This window comes from Aegilops tauschii, chromosome 4 (assembly GCF_002575655.3).
Source record: "Aegilops tauschii subsp. strangulata cultivar AL8/78 chromosome 4, Aet v6.0, whole genome shotgun sequence".
In the NCBI taxonomy this organism is placed as follows: Eukaryota; Viridiplantae; Streptophyta; class Magnoliopsida; order Poales; family Poaceae; genus Aegilops; species Aegilops tauschii.
The window spans coordinates 55639993-55648084 of NC_053038.3; the positions used below are offsets into that span (position 1 = coordinate 55639993).

At 44.0% G+C, this 8092-nt stretch overlaps 1 pseudogene; it reads right to left on the bottom strand.

Annotated features, from left to right (window-relative positions):
- Positions 1–482: 482 nt before the first annotated feature.
- On the bottom strand, positions 483–7748 carry LOC109771003 (methionine S-methyltransferase-like; annotated as a pseudogene).
- Positions 7749–8092: the final 344 nt, after the last annotated feature.

Sequence of the window (8092 nt, forward strand, 5' to 3'; positions counted from 1 at the left end):
TTCCTCTCGCGCCGCCCCTCCAGATCCGTCCGGCACTGCGTCAAGAAGGACCATCGTGCACCAAGCCGGCGAGGAAGCGGCTCGTGCCGCCCAACACAGCCGCAACCACGATCTGGGTGGGACCATTATCCCAAGCACGGCACAGCGCCGCCATCACCAGCTTGACCCGCAGAACGCCACCGTCTGTCGAGCTCCGCCAGCCACAGCCTACCACCGCTCGCCTAGTCCCGTGCGGGCTGGGACACAGCGGCCGCCGCGGAGTTCCTCCGCCCACAGAACTAGGGTCGCCGCGAGAGAGCACCTTGCCGCCGCCGTCGACACGGGCCTCGCCCGGCGGCGTCCTCCAGCAACGGCGCGAGGGAGGAGGGGATTGGGGGCGGGGGCACTAGGTTTAGGTCGAGTCGCCCTGGACAGGGACGACCGAGTTTTTTTTTTCTTTTTGCCCGCATATTACAATTTCTATGTAATAGTACAGATCAAACTGATTTTTCAATGGAATGATTGCCAACATGAACTCAAGTTACTCAGATTACGCTAATAAGGTTCTGCCAATCTTTCTATGTGAAACTAAGATCTGGAAGGGAGTACAAATTTAAGAGGGCAGTTCAGAATGTTACAAAAGCCTAACCTTTGCCAAGTGGTTGGCACGATTTTTCAGTGTCTCCTTTTGCTCCATGATGAGATTAGAGAAGTGTTGATCCCTCTTGTTCTTAAGACCCAATAGCTTTCTGAAAGTGTACTTCAATGTGCTATCTGGCTGACTCAAGTTTGCGAGATTATGTTCAACGACGGACAGGTCATTGAAAATTAGAAACCCGAAATCAAGGCCAGTCGCAGTCAGCCCAAGGGACAGCTCTCCGAGCATAAAAGCTGTGAATGGGGGATCTAAGCAAACATTATAAGAAAATCTTTCCAAATTCCTCCAAGCCCAGCGGTCGGTTTGGAACTCCAGACCAGAGAAGGAGGTATCTATCACTACCCTAGCTCCATGCATAGCACAAATAGAAAGCAGATGTCGTATCTCCTTGTCACTGTACAGGAAACCAGAAGGGTTAATTGTAGGGCCAGAAATATAGACCCAGGCCCAATTTTCTTCCTCAATTAGAGCTTTGTTTAGAGCCATTGGTTCAATCTTGAATCCTGAATCTGAATTTGTTGGAATGGTCGAGATGTTTGCGTTCATAAACTTTGCTGCTGAGACATAGTGCCCATTGGTGCCCAAAGGGAAAAAGAAGGTACCTTGTTCTTACACGCAGCAAAGAACAAGCTTGTTGAACAGTGCAACACAGGTGCTTCCATAGATAATTTCCATACCGAAGCCATCTAACCTGTCAGCATAACGGTCTCCTGGGAAACCACCATAGTAATGTTTCACCAGCTTTTTAATGCTGAAATGAACATCAGTTTCAGAATCCGTGATGTTCTGCCTAACAAAACTTTCAAAAATGGAAGTGTTCACCACAGAAGGTACTGGCAAGAAGCTGCGGTCTAGATCCATATGAATGATACTAGATTCCTTGGAATCAGGAACAAAAAATTCAGCTTCTTTTAGGGCTGACATAGCTGAATTAGAAAATCCTATCATCTTCTGAGGTATCACTTCTGCAGGTTGTCTCTACAAAAGAGCAAGGAAACATCAAAAGCCTAACCAAAAAATAAACATTGAGGTCAAAAGATATTCCATAGGCCCCCTTTCTTATGAAGTGCGATATTCCATAGATACCAGGGCATATTATTATTATTACTCATAGTTAGACATCATGGAACATAATCAGTCATCCTACTAATATATTTAGCTGTTCATTCTGAGTACCCGTTATCCAACTAAATGGCTGAGTTATGCTGAGAGGAATGTCCACTATTAGCACCATTAGACAGAACAGTTTTCCATTATCATGAGGATGAGTGGAAAACTGGGGGAGTTAAGTCATGAACTCATGATTACCTCTCGCTGTGCATGCCGGTTGTCAATTTGGAACGCCAGTAGCTCGCGAAAAAGACAGCCATAATACTGCTGGCTGATCACAGAAGTATGTCCTTCCAATAGCTCAATAGTTCGTGACAACGCCTTATAGACAGTTTCATCCTCAGATATGGCAAAACCAACTTCCAGATCAGAATAAACCTGCACAATAATCCAAATTCCAGATCAGAATAAACCTGCACAATAGTCCAAAATAAGGTAGAGCACATGCAGATTAAAATATTTAGGAAGTTCCTAAAGTAGGTGTAAGAATGCAGAGAAGTTCAAATGCAGTGTACGATCGTCTTTGATGTATAAGACCAACCATCAATCACATATACACATCCCCCAGTGGAGTCAGGGCGTCAGGATGAGACACATAAGGTATTTAACTCATCATAATAAATCGTAGTTAAAAGGAGACATGAGAGATCGATCCACCATGGAACAAAATTGATGTGGTAAAGTTATAGGCACCTGATCCTTTACTAGACCACAGAGTATAACTGCATGCGAAGGTAGGGTGTTCTCAGCAAGATACTTCAACACACCATTAGACTTTGGCGGGCTAGACAACTCCAGATGCTCTGAAATATCTACGAACCAACATCTCTTGTTGCACTTAGTATATTCACAAGAGCAGCACTGGTGATAGCCTCAAACTTAGCCATGCCAGTAACAACCACCTGAGGCTTCAATTTCCTGATCAACTCAATCAGCAAATCTGATTGGCGTGGTACTTCAATTACAAGGACTGTGTCTTTAGCACGGTCACAATCTGCTCTTCCCTGAAATTTTAAAAAGAAGCATTAACATCAACACTCTTGAATCATCATATTTTCTTCACCTAACAGGCATGCCTTTTCCATTATTCCCGTCGAACATTTTTTTTGTAAAAAAAGCAGAAGAACATTGCACTATTAAGTAGTACAGACTGGGTGTTGCTTGAAGAAGTGTTGCACTACATTCACAAGCTGCATATGCATGCATAGGCCACACACGGGGAGTACCTCAATTGCTGAGGATGTTAACCATTGCTTCGGCAAGTGTCTGGTCAGATGTTCATCCACAATTGCAAGCGCCGGTGAGAACAGTCGAAGAGAAATTTCTATGGCAACAGCACGAGAAGGGAATACAGCAACATTCTGGTGCACCAGAAAAGAAAGGAGGATCATATGAAGCATATGATAGAAGCGGCAAATAAGTTGATCCTATGAATTTCTGGTATAAGCGAACACAACTAAGAAGCCTTACATCAGAAGTTGATGGGATGTTGTAGTAGCTCTTCATAAATTCAGCAACAAGATTCCGGAAGTTTAAACATCCAAATGGAGGCTCACAAGGATTGGACTTATTCTCTTTCAAAAAACTAGCAAGGTATACTAGGAAGGCCATTTTTTCAGCAGCAACCGAATCATTATCAAAGGACAAATCAAGGGAGCTGCTGATTTCATTGAACCCATCTTTAAGAATCTCAAATAATTTCTTCACCTGACAATCATCTGAATTAGTACTACTTCCATCACTGTATTGCTTAATTTACAAATGTAAAGAAAGTGTGAAGGAACCTGAATGGGTTTGTGAAGTTGACAGCTATACACAGACAAAGCATGTGAAACACGGCCACCAGATTTCATGTATGCCTGGGCTGTGCGTGCAGAGACAGACTGATCCCCGACAAGGTCCATAAAAAATTCAAATGGATGTGGGCTGTTTTGTTCAATTTCAACTAAAGCTGAAATATCAGTGTCGGCAGCCTGGAAAATTATCAACTAGTTGGTAATGATCCCAAACAAGAATATCAAATTGTAATATGATACTATGAAGCGAGAAATGGAAAATCTATGCCCTACTAAAACCAGAACATAATGCTGGCATGGAAAGATTTCCTGGTTTCACAAAATTGATACCTGCATAATTTTTGTTTGCCAGAGCTTACTGATATGGAATCCACGGCGTAGAAATAGGCGTTCACAGACACCTTGACCTGGTCGGCCTCCTATGTTGAATATCATTATACCCATAGGCTTTATGACAGCTCTTCCTTCTTCAACTGCCCGAGCAATCAACCCGAGGCCAAACTGGTCCTCAAAAAAACCCTGGAGGTAAGAGATGCAACAAGTTTACAAACATAACAAATAAGCACAAGGGAAACGGAATAGAACATTCACCCATCATAAGAAACATTGTCTTGATTAATACTATATGTGCATCATGTCAAATGATGATGAAATGCTTAGCAACTGACAAAAACTTCTATTCATAGGGATCAAAAGAGATATGTTGCAAAAAATGAAGTCGTGCAAAAGGTGGAAGTCAAGGTGAGGAATTTCAAACATGGAATACTGCCGAAAGAGTTATTCTAGTATCCATCATTTAGCCTAGTTGCCCTTTTAATGTAGACTGCCAGTCCTGTCCTTCCTAACCATCCAGTTAAACTGATTATGATACTAGTGGGACCAAGTTTTCAGTACAGATCCTATATTATTTATAAAATTATTTAATTATATCAGAGCTAGCAACACATGCCTACAAGGAAACAGCATACACTCCGAAGACATTTTTTTCTTATATCTGGTTATATACAAAATGTAGTTACTTGAAAGAGCAATCAAGAAATAAGTTCACTCCTGGTATTCCTACAGTCCTACTCCAGCTAGAGAAGCAACATGAAGACAAATCGCCATTGGTATTAGATAAACTGAATGGAATAAATTTAACACATTACACATGTCAATACATTTTCCTTATGTAATAATCATGAAGAAGATATATCTCTACTTACCTGAAGAGCACAGTAGTTGCTCAAGGAGTACAAGAACTTCTCACTTGAATTTTCAGTCATAATCTTTGATATTGCCTCTGGATTGGGGTTAAGAATCTGAAAAGCAGATCTCGAGAGTGAGCAATTTCCTTCAGTTCTGGTCTACTATAATTTCCGTTCACGATACAGTAATAACTAACCGTACCTGTGGTATGCAGCCAACAATGCAATCAAGTTCTATCTTGTTATCTATACAGTATGAAAGAAGATCAGATTCATGGAATTCAACTCTATCCAACAATGTTTTTCCCTCCCTGTCATAGACCGGGAGACCATTGTCGTCTAGGGCATTCAAGTACAGATTTATCCATGCAATCTTGATGGCCCTTGGGTTAATATCCAGACCATAGACCTGCAAAGAAATAAACAATGCTCAGCTTGGGTTCTGACAGAAACAACGGCTGGACTATGAAGGTAACAACTAGCTGCTTGCAAATTAATTTGTTTGACTGACATGTGCGGATCAAAATCTAATTGGATGTTATTTCCCTCTTTCCTGCTTTAAAGGACACACTGCTCAGTTCAAGAAAAAAGGACACAATGCTCAGCATGGTTGAACAATGTGTGGTATTAGACTAGATCCTTGCTCAAAATTGAATAAAATATGCTCGGTAGATATTATTTTCCTCAGAGGTACCAAAAGTGTTATATCATTAAAGCAAAGTAAATGTATAACTGATGTGGCTCCCACTTCTGTAGCAATAACGATAAGATAAATTATTGACAGAACTAGAGAAAACCACCTTCAAAGGGGACAACTTCTCTGCAAGCGCAATAGATATCCAACCATTGCCACACCCCAGCTCTGCATACGTCTTATCCCTGGAAGTGGAATCTTGATGCTGATTAAGGCCCTCATAAAAAGCGAAGGACCAATCCACAGGAGTGAAAATGCTAGGTATCTCCATCATTGTTAGCTTCGTGCTTTGCTGGAACCCTAGAAGCAGTTGATAAATTAGAAGAGAAAAATTGATAGTAACATTCTCCAAAGTATGTACGCCATGCCCTATTTTTTCTCTTACTGCAATAAGTTTGATCGCTGCAGTTAGGATTCTTCTGCCAAAGATGAATTGTAAGAAGAAAAATAGATAACATCAACCTCCAAACTCTGCAGCTTACACAAAAGAATGAAAAAAAAATGATGCTTAGATGCCATGAAAACATTTCTCTGAGTACCTCATTTGACCAATGCCTTGCTGTGTGCTAATCTCATGTGAACTTCCGTTGATCCTCTATGACTATCAAACTTCCACAAGAAAAGAAGATGGTCACATTGAAGCCATATCTTTGAATGCAACAAGCTCACACACACACACACAAAGTGTCTGTTTTTGGTTCACTTTCTCACACACATAAATCTGGCTCCAACTAGTCACAATCTTGTTCCTACAAAAACAAATAGTATATGCATATATCTCTAAACAACGGATAGGGAATGTCTGTAAAAAAAGTGCTAGGGATCAGATACACTAACAGAGTAAGCCTCACGCAAGGAGGCACATCACATTATGTGCAGTACCAGATTCTGAAGCAACTGTAAAACGAGAGGATAGAAGCGTATGCCGTGGGCAGGGACGCGTACGTGTTTAATATAGACGAGATGTACAGGAGTCGGTTAGGCTGTAGAATTGATCTCCAAGAAAACAGAGAAGAGATCGATCCTAACAGCCAACAAGGTTTACAGAGATAAACACACGCACGCATCCTATACCCTATACGGTTTATACAACACCATATTTACAATGTTTAACAGCAACGCTAGAATTAAATAAATCTCATCAAGTAAACTATGTCAGACAGATCCGGAGTGCCATTGTTTCCATTTTATATGAACACCAAAAGTCCAAAACAGAGAGTGTGAATTATTCAACAAGCGAGACTGAAGTGTTCCCTGCATAAGGAGAAGGGGGAACAAGTCTCTGCGCAATTACACACTCATAGTCTCGCACACAGTTGCAGTCCAGGGACACCTAGCGCTTACATTAGTCAGCAGCGTTATGGGCCGCCACATGGTTGACACTCCAGTGGAATCGCCCACGTGCTTACCTAAATAATACTGTAGAGTACAATAACCCATAGACGTGGCCATAAACAGATCGTTGTCATGCACGCATAGCTGTACTCTTACTTCTTTATTAGCAAAGCAATCTAATCATCAAGACCTGATTCTTCGCAGTCCGGGAAATTTCGACGGCCAGTCGGCCGGTTTCCGCGAAAGGTGATACGTTTGCGGAGAGGATCAGGGGACCGACCTTGGGGGTGGGGGTCGACGACGACGTCGCGGAAGTGGAAGGTGAGGAAGCAGTGCTCCTGCCCGGCGTCGAAGCGGCGGCGGACGGCGCCGAGGAGGCGTCGGGCCGCGGCGCGGGAGGCGCGGGCCTGGAGGCGCTCGAGCACGGCCTCGGCGGCGGCATACGCGGCCTCGCCCGACGCCGCGCACGACGACAGGAAGGCGTCCACGTCCTTGCTTTCGTCCTCGCTCGCCGGCGCAGCCATTCGCCCTGGTTGGTCTCCGTCCGGGAGGAGGAGGAGGCGGGCGGCGGCGCCGATCGTGGTGGCGGACGAGTGATGTGAGGGGCAGAATCGTAAAATGGCTGCTTGGGGAGGTGGAACCCCCGTGAAACCCCCGTGAAACAGTGCAGACACGACTGGACTGTCGTCGAGCCGTGGTCAACTGCCATGCTAAAATCAGCCCACTCAATCAAAGATGATCGCTGCTACACAGCCGACGCTCAGTGGACGATTCTCAGACGATGCAACGCATCAAGCCATCCCTGGGTAGAGCAGAAGTGAATAACACCGTTCGATCCTCCCATCGTCCAAAGGTCGGCCGGCAACTGTCGTCCTTGCAGCAATTTCGATCAAACATCGAGTTTCTTTATTATCAAAAAAAGAATCAGGGATCGAGCTTAGGAAGAGATCCCTCCCTCCGGCTCTCGCACGCTAGCCAAAAATAAAATAAAAATTGAATACGTTTCGGATCCGCACAGAGCACGTACGGGTATTGTTTATAAAATCTTATCGCCAGGAAGATAAACCTCCTCTCAGGACCTAGTTGCAATTAGTCGGAAGAACTACATGTCGCCGCCGCCACCGCGTGCTGAAGCCTGTGCCGGCAGGGCGCGAGTCGTGGAGGTCTGGGCCCATAACCAGGAGGCGGAGCTGGCTCGCATCTCCGACCTCTTCAGGCCTTGTTTGGCACATGAGGTTTTCAAGCCCCAAAAGGGCTGGGGATTTTTGGGGATTTGGTGAATCCCTCCCCTTCACCAATCCCATTTAATCCTCTACATTCCCTTCCATCCCCA